The sequence below is a fragment of the Notamacropus eugenii genome, chromosome 1, assembly GCF_028372415.1.
Source record: "Notamacropus eugenii isolate mMacEug1 chromosome 1, mMacEug1.pri_v2, whole genome shotgun sequence".
NCBI lineage: Eukaryota > Metazoa > Chordata > Mammalia > Diprotodontia > Macropodidae > Notamacropus > Notamacropus eugenii.
Genome location: NC_092872.1, coordinates 344879221 through 344896890, shown reverse-complemented (window position 1 = coordinate 344896890; position 17670 = coordinate 344879221). Strand labels below are relative to the sequence as shown.

The 17670-nt window shown below is 39.6% G+C and overlaps 1 long non-coding RNA gene and 1 pseudogene across 1 annotated transcript in view; both read left to right on the top strand.

Moving 5' to 3' along the window:
• Positions 1–17278, top strand: part of LOC140518144 (uncharacterized) — a 96880-nt gene extending 79602 nt beyond the window's left edge. Inside the window, exon 3 of the long non-coding RNA XR_011971838.1 lies at positions 16860–17278. This is a non-coding gene — a long non-coding RNA (uncharacterized lncRNA). The remainder of the gene's footprint in view (positions 1–16859) is intronic.
• LOC140518143 (large ribosomal subunit protein eL43-like) lies at positions 643–1139 on the top strand (annotated as a pseudogene).
• Positions 17279–17670: the final 392 nt, after the last annotated feature.

Genomic DNA, 17670 nt, shown 5'->3' with positions numbered 1-17670 from the left:
CTGTTCCATTGATCAACTTTTTTATGTTTTAACCAGACCAAATGGTTTTGTTGATTACAGCTTTCTAAAGGGTATTTTAAAAGTTAGTACTACTGGTTTCCCTTCTTAAGGGAAAAATTCTTAGCCAAACAAGAGACAGTGGAGATCATAAAAACCAGGCAGTTTTGAATACAAAAAATTAAAAAGTTTTTGTAGGAATAAACCAGTCACAAGACAGGGTGAGGAATGAAATAGAGTGGGGAAAAACATTTGCATCAGGTATTATAGAGAAACTAACTGCAAAATATACATGCAGTTATTGCATTAATATTTTTTCCAAAAAATTGCAAATTATAAATGAAAACTTTCCAAATCACGAATAGCAATAGAAATGCAGATTAAAACAACTCTGTAATTGACAGACAAATTGACAGAGATGACAGTGGTCACAGGGAAAGAGACAAGAGGATGGGAAGGAAGTAAAATTGTTCCAATATAAATGGAACTATTTTATAGGCCAGTTAGTTATTCTGGACTTGAATTTGGAATTCTGCAAGAAAAGTGGTAAATGTGGCAATAACCTCTGAGCCAGATGGCTGTCTTGGGCAGATATCTGAAGCAGGTCTAAGACAGAAAGAAAAAAGTGAACCAAAAAAATTTATAGTAGCATCCTTTTTATCAAAGGAATTGGAACTAGAAACAATATAGGTCCCCAATAATTGAGGAATGGTTGAAAAAAATGATATATGGCCTCTCTGAGCTCTAGCTCTTCATCTTGCAACATGGCTAAATGTATCAAGAAGGTTGGAATTGTTGGTAAATATGGAACATGTTATGGTGCATCCCTCAGAAAAATGGTGAGGACAATTGAAATTAGCTAGCATGCCAGGTATACCTGCTCCTTCTGTGGCGAGACTAAAATGAAGACACAGGCTGTAGGTATCTGGCATTGTGGATCCTATATGAAAGCAGTAGCTGGTGGTGCATGAACCTATAATACCACCTCTGTAGTCACAGTCAAATCTGCCATTAGAAGACTGAAGGAATTGAAAGACCAGTAAAATCATCTTGTCACATATCTGTAGCTCACAGTCCAACAATAAATGGGTTAATTTGTGGAATAAAAAAATGGTATGTGAATGTAATGGAATTAATATGCCATTGTACAGTAAGAAATGATAAGTAAGGAACCCAGGGTAATATGGAAAGATTTGTATGAATTGATGCAGAGTGAAATAAGCCAAACCAAGAGAACAGTATACATGGTGATTATAACACAATAAATTTTAAAAGATTACTAAAAAGGAAGTCAAACTGTGCGTAACTGAAAAACCAACCTAGATCTCAAGGAACAGATAATGAAGTATACTTTCTCCCTTACTGCAGAGTGGTGGAGGATTACTAGGACTGAATACTACATATTTGTCAGCTATCATCACTCTATCAGATATGTGGCTCCAAGAAGCTGTAGCATGTGCAGTGGCCACACCCCAGTAAACCATTTCAGCAGATGGGCTAAACCAGGTTGAGGGTAAAGCCTGGTGAATTAGGGGGGATGTCTATTCAAGCGTATGAAGACTTCCTCCAGGAGAATGGGCAGAAGAGAACAGTTTCAGTGGTCATGAAGGTGGCAGAAGCAAGCACTGTGGAGTGCTCAGAGCTTGGTTAGACACCAAAGATGCCAAGGTTATCCACTGTATCCTGGGCCATTGTTAGTTGTCCTGACTTTTGTCCTGCTCTTGGACTCTGATGGTTCTGTGAAGCTGAAGACTTTGCATAACTGCACTGAAATCCAATTCACATGCAAGTCAAGATACCACCCACGATGTGCTTGTTCCTCTTTGAAAAAAAAGCATGAACAGCAACAACAATCTTGGGAAGAGGGGTGGATTTGGGGGAAAAAATAATGAATTTTGTTTGGGGAATAAGATGCCTGTCCTGTCTGAAATGTCCTCTAGGCATTTGGAGATGTGCTGGAGCTCAGAAGAGACTGGGGCTGAACACACAGGTCTGGGCATCATCCTTACACAGATGAGTTTTAAACTTCTGTGAGCTGGTGATGTCGGTCAAGGAAGACAGGAGAGAAAAGGGCCTAGGATAGAGATTTGCAATGTATCTCTGGTCAAGGGGGAGGCATGATACAAATGATGAATTAGCACAGGTGACTGAAAAGGAGTGGTCAGAGAGGTACAGGAACCAGAAGAGAGTGAATTATGTTGCAGAAACCTAGAGGAGAGAGAGTGTAGGAGAAGGAGGTGGTTACCAGCAGCAAAGAGAGGTCAAGAAGAATGGGGAACGAGAAAAAGCCATTAGATTTGTTAGTTAGAAGGTCTTTGGTAACTTTTCAGGGAGTAGTTTGAATTGAGTGGTGTTGTGGGAAAACAGATCGCAAAAGACTGAGAAGTGAGAGGAAGAGGAAGTGGAGGCAAGGAGTATAGGTAGCCTTTTCTAGTTTGGTTGTGAAAGGGATGAGGTGCACAGAACAGTGATTTGAGGGGATGGGAGGGCCTAGCAAAGGTTTGAAGATGGGGAGTCTTTGTGGTGTTTATAAACATTAGGGAAAGAACTGATGGATAAGGAGAGACTGAATATTGGGGGAGAGGAATTGATTATAAAGAATATATATTACATTATCTATATTATCTATCTATATATGTATATATAATATTACATATTATGGAGAAGACAGGAGGGAACATGATCAGGGGTACATGTTGAGGAATTGACCTGGACGAGGAGGCTGATATAAAGTAGGAGAAAGGAGAATGATATTGAGGGTTTTTGAGTATAAATTGATTTACTTTTTCCTAGTCAGAGAACAATTAACCCAAAACACAGGCACTTAGTGAAGTGGCATAGTAAGGAAAGTGGCAGTTGAATATTTCTGTACCTTTCTTTCCATGAAATTGAGGCACACTCTTCCACAGACACATACATCTTCATAGGGAGAGTGGACATTATTAGGGATCATGTGGAGGGGAACACATAGGGAACTCCTATGTCTGGAGCAGATTTAAGGAGAGAACACATGTGACAGGTGCTCATATAGAGAGGAGTAGTTCATTCCTCTAATGTTGTAGGAATGCTGATGTTCTCTCAGTGTCTGTTTCTTGCTGGCCACTTCAATAGGTTGGACTTAGGACCTGACCATTGTATGTCTTCTGCTCTTTTTTGGGTATTACTTGTCGACTACTCCTTGCTTCTCTTTTTCTACTGAACTTCAGCTGGAATCCTCAGCGAAGGTGCTATTTCTTCCCCATAACCTGAGGAGTGAGCTTTACTGTCTTTCTATTAGTTGACACCCCCCGACCCCAGCCTTCTTTTAAAAAGGCAAGGTCCCACAAAGCCTATCATCTAACTAGGATGAAAAAAAAACCTCAGTTTCTTTCCTTAAAGGGAGTTCTTAGTCTCTTTGCCTCCAAGGACCAAGCTCTTTCGGAATAGAAACCAAGCAGTAAGGTATTTTGAGCCAACAGTCATTGAGACTGTTTTTTTAACTACTTGCTTCCTCCTGCTGAGGGTATCACCTGTTAGCAGAATTAATGTCTCTGTCTCAGGATTCTTTCTGACTTGAAGTTAGAAAGTCCCCTTTGATTTCTGTTAGTTCCTGATTACCAACTTGTATCTTGTTTAAGACATTTACAAGTCTGTCTTCTAACTCCCCACAAAGGCTTTCTAGGTCAGAGCTGCTAAATTTTGGGTCCTGCCATACAAATGAAACTGAACAAGCACAAAAGCCAAGCTAAAGGGGCAGTGTAATTATCTAGTCTGATAGTCCTGATTTTACATTCCTGATTTTATCATATACATGTAGATGGTGACAAGCCTCCCAACTTTGAGCTTCAATTAGGTGCACAAGACACAGACTGCTCCTAGGATCTGGGAGGAGAGAACCCTCAAAGCTCATTCTTCTCTAAGATTGTCTCGGTAGGAGGCAAGGGGGTGCGTGTGCTCGTTTAAGGTGTGTATGGATGAAATGAATGATATGTTGCTTCTAAACAATTGGAATTTTTTTTTTAGATTGGCTTCTGAACTACAAATTTTAAACTTGAGGTTGAGCCTCTTGTATTCTTTCTGGGACAGCATTTTTAAGAAAGCATTTTGTGATTCCCAGTGCAGAAGGGGAAACATAGGGAAAGTTTTTAAAACTAGAGTGGTTTTAAAAGCAGTGTAGGGGATTTTGGAAAATGATGCAACCTTGATTTATTGTAGCAGTTGTTTTTGGGTCAGCTGCTGCTGTACAGAACTTCTCTAGTTCATTTTGGTGACTCAGATATTGGAGAATTTTTCTGCCTTGAGCCAAAATTAACAAGTAATGTTACTGTTTTTCTTTAGTTTGGTCTCAGGGTCTGAGCTTAATTGCTGGGCAGTTCCATATGGCTCTAGAGTCATTGATGAGAATTTGATAACAAAAAAGAGAACGTCAAAATATCATCTTTCCGGTTTGGGTCATGGAGACTTTTGTGACTACTGTTAGTCTAACCTTCAAGTCCTTCTCTCTTTTATGTCATGGAAGTGATACTTATGATTCAAATGGGGTCTATAAATGCACTCATACATCAAATATACCATTTTCTGAACCTTGAAGGAGAGTATTTTAACCATAGTTCTTATGCAACATGGAGGTAGCCCTTTCATGGCACACAGGAATATTTTTTGTTTTATTTCAGCCCAGCCACTCATATGGGTCTAAAAGTCAGCCTTTGAATCTAAAAGTTAGCTCATTGTATTTTTGTTAGAGTGATTTGCACAGGGCAAATATCAATCTGGCTGATTTCTCCTATCCCTAGCAATCCATAATAGCTCTTATGTGTCTGAGTTAGCTTTACGAAGGTGCTAAAAGTTTTTATTGTTGCTTTGAAGTTATGCTGAGTTCCTGTACTCCCAAGCTAAGAGACTTTACTCCCTTCATACCCTGCTTCAGCAGGGCCAAAGTTGAAGGACAGTTGGTGTTATGCAGTTTTTATGGATGTTCTAATAGTGACTTAGTACCCTTACTGTTGAATATTCTGATTTCATGCATGTTTTGGAAGGCCTCTTTAGTGCTGATGATTCATATCCAGGTGAGTGTGTTCTGCTGGGTAAATGTAGTCACTACTCTAAACTCTGAAAGATAGCCCTTATTAGTATTTGAAGACAACCCTTTGTCCGTAGCAGTGTTTGGTTTAAAAAGTCTTGATTAATATGCCATTCTTGACACTGTACAGATTGAATTACACAGTTGCTCCTTACAGAGCCTCCAGAGAGTGTTAGCAAGCAGATAATCACTAAATAGTGTGGTATCAGCATGATGCACAAGTTGTGGGGAAGGACAGGGTTTTTGAGTAATGATAGGGAAAGGAAGTTGAGACATTGAGATTTAACCTTGAACTCAGTGAAAAAAGTCCACTGTATCAAACTCCCAGACTAGTACCTGAACCAGATTAAGATGTAATTGGGAAATGTTTAACAAAATAAAAATAAACACATTATAGATAATGTTAATTTGTGGTTTTCTAAGTCAGTATGTAGCCAGTAGGGATCAATTCCTATTTGAGTTTGATACCAATGATTTAAATGATCTTTTCTTTTTTTTATGGCCTCTGACTTTTCCAAATCCAAGGAGATTGTCTTACATCTTGCTCAGTCCTAGTGTAGTTGAAAGCACAGAGAGAGGACTGGAAACCAGATGAGCCTACCATTACTCCTAGCTCTGTCACTAGTTTTGTGGCCTCTGAAGTTCAGTATGTCCAAAACAACATGCTATCTTCTTCCCTTCTACCCTCCCACCCAATCCAACACTCTTTAAAACTTCCTTTTTACTATAATCCTCTCATTTTTACATGCTCCCAAACTTGGTGTCTCATTCTCACCCTCCATATCCAATTAATTGCTATACCTTCTTTCTCATATGTATCCCTACTTTAGGGTCTTCTCAGTTATTACCTGGACTATTGCAGTACTCTCCTAATTGGTCTCCCTGTCTCAGATCTCTCTCCACTTGAATCCATTCTCCTCTCATAACCATGTAAGCCATAACTCAGTAAACTTCAAATGGCTCCCTTTTGCCTCTAGGATCAAATATAAGCTCTTTTTTTGATGCTTAAAGCCCTTTACATCCTGGTCACCTTTCTGGTCATTTTATTCATTAATTCCTTTCATGCAGTCCATCCAGGCTGGCCCTCTTGCTGTACTTCACACACAGCACTCAATCTTCCATCTTGTTTCTGGCTGTTCCTCCTTCCTAGAAAGTACTCTGCATCTTAGATTCTCTAGTTTACTGTTGTTGTTGTTGTTGTTGTTGTGTTCGTCCTTTGTTGCTGAAGAAGACCATGCCATCAGAGAAATGATGACATGACTTGCACTTGACTTTGTTTTGAGTGAAGGAGGGCTGTGCAGGTCACCACCCTCACTTCTCCTCCAGAGCCATCTGAATCCAGTGACCAGATATTCATCAGAATGACTGGAGATGACCCAGGATGCAACAGGAGACCTTGACCCCTTTAGGCCAAGGTCTATGCAGATACTTACTTAGGGTGAGGTAATGTCCATTCATTGAATAGGCCTGTTTAAGAAGTAGCCAGGGGATGGCCCCTTTAATGAGACAAAGAAAAAAAGACATCAGTCTGGGAGGGAAAAAGCAACAGTTACAATTGATAATCACTCTTAAGCCAGGAGGGTCCAAAAAACAGCCAAGTGGAGCTTGGGCAGGGTCCTAGTGTTGTCCAATCTATGGACTTCAGAGTGCAGTAGGTTTAAGGTTCTGGGAAGGGAAAGGAAGCGAAGGGAAGGGTCTAGCCAGTAAACCTCAAGTTAACTTGGCATCCTCTGGCCATCTAAATTTACCTTCCTTTGGATAGGAGAAGGAGGGGAGGGGAAGCTCAAGCACTACCTTCTACATGAAACCTTTCTTGATCCTCAGGGCTGCTAGCAAAAAAATTACGTCTATTTTATATATACCTATTCATATTTATGTTTTCTGCCCTTGAGAGATTGTAAGTTCATCAATGTCAGGGGCTATTTAGATTTTGCTTTTTGTATCTTTAGTGTCTGCTACATATTAGATGCTTAGTAAATGCTTGTTGGTTGATTCCATGACTTTGGACAAAAATCCCTTCTTATCTCTAGGGCTCTGTTTGGTCATCTGTAAAATGAGGGGGTTGTACTAGATCTCTCTAGTACTAATATTCTTAGATCTAGAAAGAAGACTGGTTCTAGTTCTTCTTCTTCTCACCAGTGCTGTGATTATAAGAAAGACACTTAAACTCTTGAAGCTTTGGTTTCCACATCTGTTAAATGGGGAAAAATCTCATTTACCTGCTTCACTCAGCTGTTGTGATGATCAAATGAAATAATGTACATGGAAAGCCTTTATGAAGAACTGTTAAGTTTTATTAAGTACTGCAGAAATGTAAGGTGATGATATTATTCTCCCCACCTGTAGATTATTCATAGGATAAATAGTAGGCATTTAATAAATGTTTATTGATAGATATAGAGTTGGAAATAGACATAGAGTTGGAATGGACCTTAGATGTAATCTAACTTAACTCCCTCATTTTATAGAGGAAGAAATTGGGAACCTTAGAGGTTAAATGACTTACTTAAGTTCACTTTTAAGTGGCCTAGCTACGGTTGGAATTCATGACTTGTAGATCCCAATCCAGTGCTCTCTTTCTATTTTACCACACTTTACTTTGGTTCAGCAACTCCCACCTTTCCTCCTGCCCCTGCCCCTACTCTGTGCATCTGCAGAGAACTTGACTCTGTTGTAAGATGAGCATCTTGTATTGTGTGTGTGACTGAAGAGCAGAGATACCTGCTTCATACTGGCCAGGAGTTAATGTTGGTTGTCAAGTAATGGACTAGTTTACCAGTTAATTTGCAATTACAAAACCAGGGATCCTGGCTAACAGGATAATGATTCTTGGGATTCATTCTTCTTTTGATGAAATTGGGTTCCAGTGATAGTGCTTCATTGTTGTAAACTTGTTGACCAGAGTTAGAAACAGTATAGGAAGCCTTCTTTATTTCATACCTATCATACCTGGTAACAAATTCTCTCCCTACCTTCTTTCTAGGTGATAGTTCCCAGTGCAATCCTTTAGGCTTATGGAGCCAGATGGGGCATTCTGACTGGCTTACTGGGCTATGGCCCTCATGGCTCTTCTCTGTTTCCAGGTGACCAAGTCATTGAAGGCCTTCTACTGCCTTCCTGCCAGCTGCCAGCACTCTGAAGCAGAAGTGACCCAGCTTCCTCTATCCAAAGAAGCTTTTTTTTCCCCCTGAGGATTTGTTACTTCGAGGCATCTCTATATTTACATAGGCTCGCTCCAAGCCAAAACCTCAGATCTCTGGGCCAGAGGGTGATGGGCAGGGTTGTTGTTGCATGTTGCTGAGTAACCCAAGATGAAGTGCTACCAGTGTGTTCTCTGAGGCATCCTACCCCTGCCCCTCTCCTTACAACCTTCATTCTTTTTTCCCTCTGCCTGCCCACCTTCCTTGGCATGTGTTTCTGAAGGGCCAGGGCTTCTCATCCTCTTCATTCCTGTGTGTGAAACAGCCTGGCAAACACAGGCGCAACTTGCGTGACTATATCAAGGACATGATGGTTCAAGGGGAGGTTAAGCATCACAGCGACAGCTGCTGCTTCCCTGACGGATGGGAGGAAGAAGAAAACCTGGGAGTGTACCCAGGGAGGAACAGAGGGTGTTCTCTGCTAAGAACCCTGGAAGTGACCCTTCTTCCTTTTTGGCCAGTGTGGTGAATTCTCTTTAAGTTTTCCCTGGGTCTGAGCAGGAACCATTTGACTTTTTCTGGTGTTGGAGAGGAAAGATCAGTCTGAGTGAATCAGTAGATCAGATCAGCCTCTATGGCATTAGAGTAAACCCTAGGGAATACTCCCACCTTCCATTTTTATATCAAATTTACTTCTGTTTCTGATTTTTCTTGCACACAAGAGACCCTTAATTGAATTGAAACTATCTTTAGCTCTTTACTCTTCCTCAGTAGTAGATGGAAATTCCTACCCTCCTTCCCTTCAGAGTGCTTTCTTTTGGTTCTGTTCCAAATATGGTTTAGTGAGTAGAAAGTTGTCTTTGCCAGTACTGTAGGAAAAGGTTAACATTAGGAGTCTAGGGTGTCTTATTATCATTTGTCTTATGAAAATTTTAGAGCTAGAAAAGGTACTGTTCCAGTCACTAGGTTTTCCACTTCACAGAATCACAGAATTTTAGAGTTAGAAGGAACCTCAGGGGCCATCTAATGCAACTCATACCTAAAAGAAATCCTTACTGTGACCTACCAGACACATGGCCCTGCGAGTTTTGCTTCCGTGGAGTTCTCTTAATGAACTCATCATCTGTCATGGGTTTAATTATCATCTCTATGCAAATAATTCCCAAATCTGTATGTCTACTCTTAATCTCTCTCCTGAGTTCCAGTTCCACATAACCATCTTCTTAGAAGATAGTCAAACTAGGTGTCCTATAAGCATCTCAAACTCAGTGTGTGTGACACAGAACTCATTATCTTTTCTTCAAAAATGAACCCCTTTTCCAAATTTCCCTATTTTTGATGGAGCTTTACCAGGCTTCCAGTCACCCAAGTTCTGAAACGATATAATAATGGTGATGATGATAACTAGTACTTACATCATGCTTTAAACTTTACAAAGTACTTTAAATATATTATCTCATTTTATCCTTCCAACAATTCTAGGTGCTATTATTATTCCCATTTTATAGATGAGGAGACTGAAACAGACAGAAGTTAAGTGACCTGCCCAGCGTCACACAGTTAATAAGCGTCTGAGGCCATATTTGAACTCAGGTCTTCCTGACTCCAAGTTCTGCATTGCTAGGTGGTGCATCCACTGCATGACCTAAGCTGCCTCTGTTATTTTCAGCTCCTCACTCTCACTCACACTACATATTCCTTCAGTTGCCAAGTCTTGTTAATTCTGTCTCCACACTACCTCTTCTATACAGCCCCTCCCTATATTCACACAATCACAACCCTAGTTCTGGTCCTAGTTCATCTCTGACCTAAACTAGTGCAGTAGTTTATTAGTTGGTCTCCCTCAAATCTTTCCCTACCCCATTCTGATCTCTACAGTGTTGCCAAAATGAGTTTCCTAAAGTATAGGTCTGACCCTCTTTTCAGTAATTTCGATATTACCTTAAGTTTTCTGGGCTTCAGTTTCTTCATCTGGAAATGAGGAATACTAAATGTTTGCTAAGATTCCTTCTTAAACCTATCAACCTCTAGGGACAGGTATATACCACTGGCATTTAAAGCACTTCACAGCCTTGCCACATGCTACCTTTCCCCCTTTGTTACATGTTACTCTCCTTCATGCAGTCTACAGTTCAGCCAAACTAGTTTCATGACACATATCTTCCATCCCCTTGCCTTTTCACTGGCTCCCACTTATTCCTGGAACGTTACAGAAACTTTTCTTTTTAGAACAGAAATACCAAAAAACAACCCACTGGTGAGCAATGTGGATAACCTTAAAAAACCCAGGTCCAGGCGTGGAAGAAGGAAAATATGGAGAAGAGGGAAAAGGAAAAGAAAGGAAAGTAGGTAAAGTGGGAATGGCAGAGTGTGAGCAAGCATTGACCTTTTGGTGTCACATCAGTGACATATCAATGAAGTCAGCAATGGGAGTGCCACAAAAAATAGAAAGGGAACCTCGAAAGTTTTTTTACTGAGCCATTATTAGTGTAGTATTTAAAAAGTATGAAGAAATGGGAAAGCCAGCACAGGTTTGGAGAAGTCACATGTATCAGTTTTGCAAAAAAAGAAAGGAAAATGGTTTCTGCATACTATAGGCCAATGAGTTTAACTTCAATTCCTGGCAAAATTCTAGAATAGATTATTAGAGAGATGGTTAGTGAACATTCGGAAAAGAAAGAGTGTTCAACATGGTTTCATCAAAAACAGGCCATGCAAACAATTGGAAATTTTGGGGATGCCCATCAGTTGGGGAATGGCTGAACAAGTTGGGGTATATGAATGTAATGGAATACTGTTGTGTTCTAAGAAATGATGAGCAGGCAGATTTCAGAAAAACCTGAAAAGACTCACATGAACTGATGCTGAGTGAAGTGAATAGAACTAGGAGAACACTGTACACAGTAACAGCAACAGTAACTTTGTTAGATTTAGCTCTTCTTAGCAATACAGTGATTTAAGACAATTCCAAAAGATTCATAATGGAAAATGCTGTCGACATCCAGAAAAAGAACTATGGAGTCTGAACGCAGATCGAAGCAGACTATATTTGCTTTTTTGTTTTTTCTTTCTCATGGTTTTTCACTTCTGTTCTGATACTTCTTTCACAACATAACTAATATGGAAACATGCTTAATATGATTGTACGTGTATAACTTATGTCATATTGCATGCCATCTTGGGGAGGAAAAAATCTGGGACTCAAAATCTTACAAAAATGAATGTTGTAAACTATCTTTACATGTAACTGGAAAAAAATACTATTACTTGCAAAAAAAAAAAAAAAAGGCCCTGACAGACTAATTTTACTTCCTCTTTTTTATATAGAGTTACTAAACTAGTAGATCAAGGAAATACTATAGATATAATGTACATAGATTTTATTGAAGCATTTGATGAAATATCTCATGAGATTGGGTAAAATATCTCTAGCCAAACTGGCCTACTTGCTTATTTCCCAAACACAGCAGCATTCCATCTTGTACTAGCTGTCCTTTTGCACAGGTCCTCCTCCATACCTGAAATACTCACCCTAGAATTAATTCCTAGCTGCCTTCAAGGCTCAGCTTGGGTGCCATACCTTTACGTGACTTTTTCTGGTTCTTCCAAATGTTACTGCTTTTGCCTGACAACATCCTCTCCCCTAAATTAATTTGTAATTACTTGTTTCTATATTTTCCCTCCACTAGAACGTAAGGTCTTTCTGGGCAGGATTTTTTGTGTCACTAATACTTAGCACTTAGTGCTTGTTTGAATTCTGAGTCAGTTTGTTCACTACCATCAGAGAATCTCTAGTTGACTGGGTTCTAAATACCAAGGCTCTCTCTGCTCTAGATTGTGGAAGATTTGCTTTGAAATTTTCTTTTTCATTATTATGAATTTGACAACATCAACAAACATGAACATTTCCATATGTAAAGAACAACAAAAAAAAGAGGACCACGTATTTATGTAACTTAGAATTATTTCTTTTCTGCTTGTGGCCTCTACCATTTTATTAAAATTAATTAATTGATTTTTGGTTTTCAGCGTTCACTTCCACAAGATTTTGAGTTTCTATACCCCATTGCCTGTTTGTCTTATTTCCCAGTTGCATGTAAAAACAATTTTTAACATTCATTCTTTCCCTTCTTCCCCACCCACCCATCCCCACTGAGAAGGCAAGCAATTCAATGTAAGTTATACATGTGTAGTTATGTAAAACACTTCCATAATAGTCATGTTGTGAAAGTCTAACTGTATTTCCCTCCATCCTGTCCTGCCACCCATTTATTCTATTCTCTCTTTTTGACCCTGTCTCTCCTCAAAAGGGTTTACTTCTAATTGCCCCCTCCTCCCATTTGCCCTCCCTTCTATTATTCCGCCTACACTTTTCCCCTTCCCCCCTATTTCCTGTAGATAGATTTTCATACCAAATGGAGTGTGCAGGTTATTCTCTCCTTAAGCCAAATCCAATGAGAGTAGCATTCACTCTTTCCCTCTCACCTCTCCTCTCTTCCCCTCCATTGAAAAAGCTTTTTCTTGCCTCTTTTATGTGAGAGATAATTTACCCCATTCCATTTCTCCCATTCTCCTCCCAATACATTCCTCTCTCTCACCCCTTTCCTCTGTGAACCTTGAAGACATAGAGTTCTGAGGGGATACTTGTTTCTTCTCCCCTAATTAGAATGTAAACACATAGCATTTTAATTGCTCAATATATTTACCATTTGAAATTTCCCTTGATGCATGTGTTTGTTTACTCCCACCCTTCCACACTTTGACTCTCCTCTCCCACACACCCTTTCTTGTTGGTTGCTGACTCTTCTGAATTTTGCCTCTGTATCTTTTAGACCTGTTCCCCTTTTCTCCATTCACATCACCACTACCCTGAGTCACGCCCTTGTGTCTTTGCACCTTAATAATTATACTAGCCTCTTAACTATCCTCCTTATGTCCTGTCTCCCCTGTCCAGTTCATCTCTCAGTCTGCCAAATTGATATTCTTAAAACACAAGTTTGCTCGTGCTATTGCCTGTACCAAGAACCTCTAAGCTATTCCTCATTGCTTTTAAGACAAAATATGTCTTCTTCATATTGGTGTTTAAAGTTCTTCCAAATCTGATTCCAACCTGTCTGTGAAGACTGAGGATACATCATTCACCTTCAGTCTACACCTCAGCCAGCCAGGCTACTTGTTCTTTTCCATATGTTCCATCTCCCATCTCTTTGCCTTGCTTAGATTGCCCCTGCCTCCCCACACTTAGAATGTTCTCCAACCTCACCTCAGCTTCTTCGGAGCTAGCTCAAGGCATTTCCTATAAGAGTCCTTTCTTTATCTCCAGTTTTTAGTACTCCTTTTTATATTTAACGGATATATGTATTGTTTCTTTCCACTAGATATGTAAGCTCCTTGGGGATAGAGACTTCTGTTTTGACTTTGCAGCCCCAGAACACAGCACTGTGGACTTAATAAATGCTTGGTTAACCAAAGGATGGGATTTTCTCAGCTGATTTACTGTCTCCACCTACCAACATGTCCCTTAATATTCAGTCAGTGGTAGAATCTTCCCATGAGCCTTCCCCATAGTCTTTGTAAACAGGAAGGGGAATCCACATTTGTCCCACACATCACAGAAGGGAAGATAGAGGAGCCAAGGACCTTTACCCAAAGCATCTATAGCCATGTAACATTTAATGCCAGAGATGGGCCTTGATCCCTATTTTCTCTGTTTCTAGTCTTTTTGCTTCCACATCTATGTGTGGAGAATGGAAGGATCAAAATTTATTTTACTTTTGCGTTTAATAACCAGACTCTTAACCAGAAACTTTTCAATAAATCTATGTCTAAAGCTATAGATTACCTGTTTCAGTTTGTGTTGCTTCTTAAGAGCTCTACCCTCATTTGCTCTGAGTTAAAGTTGCCTCAAGAAGAAACAGTTTTACAAATCAGATCAAAAGTATTTTAAACTGAAATTGATGGGTAAAGGAGAAAAAATGCCCAAATATACACAAAAAGTATCTGTTATAGAGGAAGAATCAGTAAAGAGGACCAGTAAGCCACTGGACACAATATACAAAAAGAGAACCAGCAGTAAAACTCATGGCCTCAAATGTGCCTTTCCTTAGAAGCACAAAGTTTAGATAATAAAGTGAACTAACTATCCTAATGTAGGAAATTAAATTTGAGCTCATACAATAACTTGGTGGGTTGGAACTAGTGATTGGAATATAGATATGGAAAGTTATAACTTATTTAAAAAAAACAGGGTCAGTGGTGGAGCAGTGTGTTTTGAGAAGATTTAGTTGTGAGGAAATCTAGAAATTGAATGGAGAAGCATGATAGAGTGGTGAAGAAAAATTGAAATTATATTCTTGAGGGAGTATATTATAGACCCTTTGAATAAGAGGACAAAATTGATGAGATGTTAAGGAAACACATCACAAACCTGACATGGAGGAGTAGTATAGAAATTGTTTGAATATATGTTGTAGCTTCCTCTGTCAAAAGCAGAAGAGCTAATAAATATTTTTACTTCCTTTAATGATAGTTTTATTATTCCAAAGGTGAAAAAAACAACCAAGGGCACTATTCTTTTACATCTCATTCTGGACCAACAAGGAAGAATTAGATGCTGAAGTAGAAATGATGGGAACCTTGGGGGGAAATAGTCACCTCATCTTAGAGTTTATAAGGAATAAGGAGAGGAAAACCAAACATATTCCCCTAGAATGTGGAAAGCAGATTTCCAAATATTCAGAGGAATGAAATCAGGTGGCATTCCATAGCCTAAAATTTGACAGGGGAAACTGGAACAAGAGGGATGGCAAAGTATCAAAAATGAATTTCTCAGAACATAAGCACAGAGACCATGATGAGGAAGAAGAGGGGGAGCTAACTAAAGAGACTCATTTAGCTTCTCAGGGAACCAATTGATTTAAAGTTGATGTTTTAAAAAGATATATAAAAGACGGAAGCTAAGGCAGTAAACAGGAAAGGAGTACTAAAGAGAGGCGTAGTTCTGTAAGAACACTGTTAAGATCGCTGAAGCCCAGACTTGGCGGAGGTTGGCTCTGAGTATAAAGAAAGAGTTTCTTGATCTGTGTTGGGAGCAAGAGGAGGATCAGAAAAGGGAGAGAACCACAGCTTGGGATTTATAGGACGAGAACAGATGATGGAGAGAAAGAATTATATGCTTCCTATTTGTTGCTACTTTTCTTCCAAGGAGATTTTTCTCTTCTGATGGAAGAAACAGAAATGATTACCAGAGTTGAAACCTAAATGAATAAATCTGCAGATGATTGCCAAGTAGTTGTCAAGTCATATTTGAAAAGTCATGACGAACAGGAACAATGTCCCAGCACTGGAGCAGGGCAGATATCCTGATTCCCACTCCCCTCCACCACCACCACCACCCCCAAAAAAAGGAGGGGGACAAGGGAAGCATGGAGCCTGCAAATTACCAGTGAGATTGACTTTAACTCATGACAAAGTCCTAGAATGTATTAGGTCGTTTGGGGGATGGAAACCAGATGATAAGGTAGATTCTGAGGCCATTTGTAGCTTCACACTGAGTTTGAGCTAATATAATGGTCAGTAACAAAGCTCTGTATTTCTGTTAACTATTGCAGTGGGGCCATGCACGTATAGATGTCATTACCTGACTGACTGAAAAATAAGTCATTATTTACTAAGCCTTTGGGTTTCCCTGTTGACTCATAGTTTAAGAGGTGAGAAGGAATGATTGAAGTTGCTGTTTCTTGACCCAGTTTCAGCCCTTTCTTCTAATTTTCACCTGAGAGGTCTCTTAACCAGCTTCTCTGCAAAATCTACGCACATAATTAAGATATTTGACTCCCGCGAAAGCTTCCAGGCAGGTTACAACCCAGTAGCTTCCTTGCTCTTTCTTCTTCTGTCTTTTGAGAGCTGTATAGTGAGAAATAATTAAAGTATGAGAGTGAGAAGGTAAAGTGAGAGCCAGTTCTTTGTTCTGTAGCTCAGAGCTAGCTTTGGGAATGAAGCAGGGACAGGGAAAGAGCTTCTAGGTATCAATTAGTGGAGATGTTGATAACAGAAGAAACCTGGTCTGATAAAATACCTCAGAGGTTGACAGCACAACCAAGTCTTTTGGGCACATTTCTCCCATCAGTCCCTACCTTTAACATTCCCATCACTACTTTGTCCGTTTTTAGGCCTTTTCTGGGGCTAGGATCCTTCAAATTCCAACCATCCTCTAAAAAGGGGTTTTTAAACTTTCTTGTGTCATAGACTCCTTTGGGAAGTCCTGTGAACTCCTCAGAATGTTTTGAAATGTGTAAAATAAATTATATAGGACTACAGAGGAAATCGATTACATTGAAATAAAGATATATATATATATATTTTCAATTTAGGTTCATGGACCTCCTGGGGATTTGTGGGCTCTAGGTTTAAGAACCCCTGCCCTGAAAAGAAGGAAGGACTATTACTAATGATTAATTTCTAGACAAATACACCTATGGAATGCTCTTTTTGCCGTTAAAACAATTCTTGTGGTCTCTTGACTCTCCCCTATGCCCTCCCCTCCTCCTATGACAGATCATGTTACTGTGGATTAAAGGGAGCACTCTGAGTCCTTATATGCCTGGGACAATTATATTGAAACATGTTTCCTTAAAAACTCTTACTTTGAAATTTTCTTTCAGGGTCCAGCTGATGGTACAGATGAGCCTGTAAACAAATGTTGACTCAGCTACACCCAGACGACATCACTGAGGGCAGACTTGATTGCTCTGTCCTTTCCCTGACCGCAAGACAGCTTATCATGGCAGCCTATGCCGACAAGATGGTTCTGGCTCATTTCCTAGGCAGATGGATAAATGACTTTCCTCTTCCATGCTTTGGACCTGACTGACTTGGACCTTTGAACATCAGAAGAACTGTTGCTCTCCAGCTTTCAATTAGGTGGAAATACTTATGTTGTAAACCAGACTTAAGTTGGGGAGAATCCAGCTATACTTATGGATTGGTACAGAAGTGAATTTTAACATCTGCTTATTTGAGAGGGACCATACTTTTGTTTCTGTCAGAACCGAACCTAATAAACTTGTGTTTGTTTCTCTGCTCTGAGGCTATCCTAAAGAAGAATTTATTTAATGTTTTAGCTTGGACCTTTACAGCCAAGTTCTGAACACATTATCTTTTTATGGTGTATTTGATTAATGATTTATCAAACGTCTGATAACAGCCATGTCGAAGAGCAAATTTGCACTAGATTAACATATTGCTACACCTGCTGGTCTCCAGGGGACGTTGAGCATACACAAGTTCCCCACCCAACCATTTCTCAGACTGATTACTGACTATAAACTGTGGCAAGAACTATCTGTAGAGACCATCCCCTGATTTCCCCTCCCCCCAAAGTTGGTGTTATGGGATTTTTTCTCTTATTGTGTCTTTCTGACGATGGAACACATCTTGACTTTTTTAAAATTTAAATTTTATTTATATCCTTTT